Source organism: Quercus suber, unplaced genomic scaffold (assembly GCF_002906115.3).
Source record: "Quercus suber isolate HL8 unplaced genomic scaffold, Cork oak 2.0 scaffold_893, whole genome shotgun sequence".
Classification (NCBI taxonomy): domain Eukaryota; kingdom Viridiplantae; phylum Streptophyta; class Magnoliopsida; order Fagales; family Fagaceae; genus Quercus; species Quercus suber.
Window position 1 is genome coordinate 84,811 of NW_027070319.1, and position 3,052 is coordinate 87,862.

The window sequence follows — 3,052 nt, forward strand, 5'->3', positions numbered from 1 at the left end:
TAGATAAAGTAAGTTTTTGTTGTGTGAAAATAAATTTTTTTTAGAACAGTTGATGATACTTTTACAACTATTTGGTTGCTCTTTTTTTTTTTTGGATGGGACACTGCTCTTCTATTTATACAGCATAGCAGAATCAGTTCCAAGGAAAAGAAAAAGGCGCCAAAAAAATAACAAATTCTAACAAACTTATTATCCTCTAATGAAACAACAACACCTGTCAAAGCCTAATAACAGAGTCTGAGCTTAAGTCTGGCACGTGCACAGTCCATGTCTTCATTAAGTTATACGCGTCTTCATGGACAAGGAAAAGATGGCACAAATGGACAACCTGGTTTGTCAGGGAAAATAAAAATGGAAACTCAGTTCCAGATTATACAAAAGATTAATTAGATATTCATCAATCATAATCTCTGATTGATGATTAGGAAAATAACTAAGAATCATTTCCAAAAAAGAAAAAAGAAAAAAGAAAAAGAAAAAAAGTGACCAATCATGTTGATTTGTGAGCCCAAACAGAAGATTTGGTTTTGGAATCCCAAATAAATTATCACTTTGAAAACTTCCCAAACCGACTAGAAGAAAGAAAAAGGCCTAGATCCACACTATTATTCATAGACCTCAACAAGTTTTGGAGGAAAAAAAAAAAACAGAGCATGACTTGTACTAATACAATCAGAAAACCAAACAGTTCAAATTTTCATAACCCCTCAATAGAGGATTAAAAAGTACAACAGATCCACAAAACATATATTCTGCAAAATGGGAAAATTAATACATAAGTAAATTGCAAACCTCACACCACAGAAAAATTCAATTCAAGCTACGGTAATTCAAACAAACCAACATAAACAGAGCATGGACCACTGCACACTCTGTTTCAACTTTATGTATATTAAATGATGTGAAGCTTTGGAGGCTCAGACAATGTTGACGTTCAGAATATCAAAAAAGCAGTATTGATATTCTGTTTGACTTGATGGGAACAATCTTTTTGCTCTGAAGTTGCAGACTTTGAAACTTCTTGGATCTCTTAGATTGTAATTTAAAAAGGGTCTTCTCTTCCTTGTTGATCAAAGGCTTTCAGCTCCTCTCCAAGTCACTCACGTTTGGCCGCCTCCGCATCAAGAAGAGAGACGCCGGTCAGAACCAAGAACAACGCTAGTAGCAGCAAGACCACCCACAAGCACAAGTGCTCTCTTTCTAATCACCTCAGTTTTTCTCTCTTAAGAACGTTTCTCCATCTCCCTGTGAATCAGATTGGAATTTTTTTTAAACGTGCGTATCACGTGAATTGGGTAGACGTTAGTATTAAAGAGCCAAACAAACAGAAGTTGTGATTTGTCACATTTGTATAGTACAGGTCCTAAATCGGCTAAAATAAAAGTTCAATGGTGTAAGGGTTACAACCCCAAAATTTAAGAGGTATAGGAGCATTTTTTCCTATTTTAAATAAAATAGTAAAAAAAAAACATTTGATGTTAGGTATTTTGTAAAATGTGATAGTAAAAATAAATAAAAATAACTTTTTGAAATAATAAAAGCAAAATTTTTTAACTATGTATATCAATGTGTACTGTAAATTTGAGAACAAAAAATTATGAGAGAAAAGAAAACAGTGTTATATAAAAACTGTTCTGCACAATAATTTTAGGAACATAAAAACTGTATTGTGAAAACAATTTGTCGATCAAGTAAATAGCTTCACATGCTAGTGAACGATCGTCAATCATACAAAATAAACACACACACACACAGATTGGCATTTCTTGCAATTTGTCAAACAAGGTACGGTTTCACATGCTAGTGAGAGAGAGAGAGAGGAAAGCAATTTATGAAACAGGGAAAAAGCTTCACATTCCAGTGAATGACATTCAATCATGCAAGAAGAGAGAGAGAGAGATTCCCATTTCCTCACGTGAGCCGCCTGCATTCTTAGACTTCGTGACAAATTGTACCGATGAATAATCATCAATCATGCATTAAATAGGTGTGAACAAAGTAGATCAATTTTTCCACGCCCCAAGCAGCACTCCAAGAAAAGATGTGATCATGATAAAGTATGGAAATTAAAGACAAACTTTGATCTCTTTTCTTATGTGTTAAGATAGGCACAGGTGTGGCTAGAAGTCTAGGTGTTAAAAAGCAGATGAATTTTTCCATGCCCTACCAGGACTGAAAAAAGTAGTCTTTGAAAGAATTGTTACCACCCATTTATCAATTTTGCATCTGACTCTGAAGGAAAGTGAGAATCCTCGTCAGCAGTCAGCAATCACAATTGAGGAACCAAATACAATTGCCGACCGACCAAAACAGTCAGTGATATAAACCAAATTTAATTCTCTCAAAATAACAAAGCCAAATTTCATGTAATAATTAAATCACGTCCCCTGGGCGGCTGGGCGTGAGTGCTTCTATGCACTAGACGGAGCCACGGAGGCCTCAACCAATAATAAGATGCACTCTCACATCTAGAAGCTAATGAGTGATACACAGTTCCTTTTGGAATAAAATAAAGCATATGCGATCTTAAAAATGAACATGTAACACACTCCAAAAGTATCCAAAAATCAAATCAAATAATTTAGGTTCAGTTATAATAAACTCACATGTGATTTAATCTGTATTCTCTTCTCTTGGTTTGAAAAATGTCAAAATTCGCTCTATTTGTCTTCCGTTACCCACCTTCATTAATAACAAGGGTAAATTTGTATTTTTACTTTCATTTTACATCTCTCCTCTTCCCCCCCCCCCCAAAAAAAAAAAAAAAAAATTTTCAAATGCGAGGTTGCTCTTTTTGTCACCTCTAAGTTAAATTATTAGAGTAATTACAATAAGTCCACCTGTGGTTTGACTCGAATTCACATTGATTACCCGTAATTTGAAAAGTGTCACTTTGTCCACCTAAAACTCACATCTGTTAAAAATAGGATGAAATATGTATTTTTTTTTTCTCTCCTTTATATCTCTCTTCCCCCAAAACATTAAAAAAAAAAAAAAATTTGACAGATAAAACAAGATCAAAAAGTGCTATTGAGAAAAAAATTATGCAATG

At 34.0% G+C, this 3,052-nt stretch overlaps 1 long non-coding RNA gene across 1 annotated transcript; it reads right to left on the minus strand.

Moving 5' to 3' along the window:
• Positions 1-472: 472 nt before the first annotated feature.
• Positions 473-2,727, minus strand: LOC112027339 (uncharacterized). Its single transcript, XR_010626866.1, has 2 exons — positions 2,607-2,727; positions 473-1,245 (listed from the first exon to the last, which is right to left on the minus strand). It is a non-coding gene; the product is annotated as an uncharacterized LOC112027339 (long non-coding RNA).
• Between the last annotated feature and the right edge of the window lie 325 nt (positions 2,728-3,052).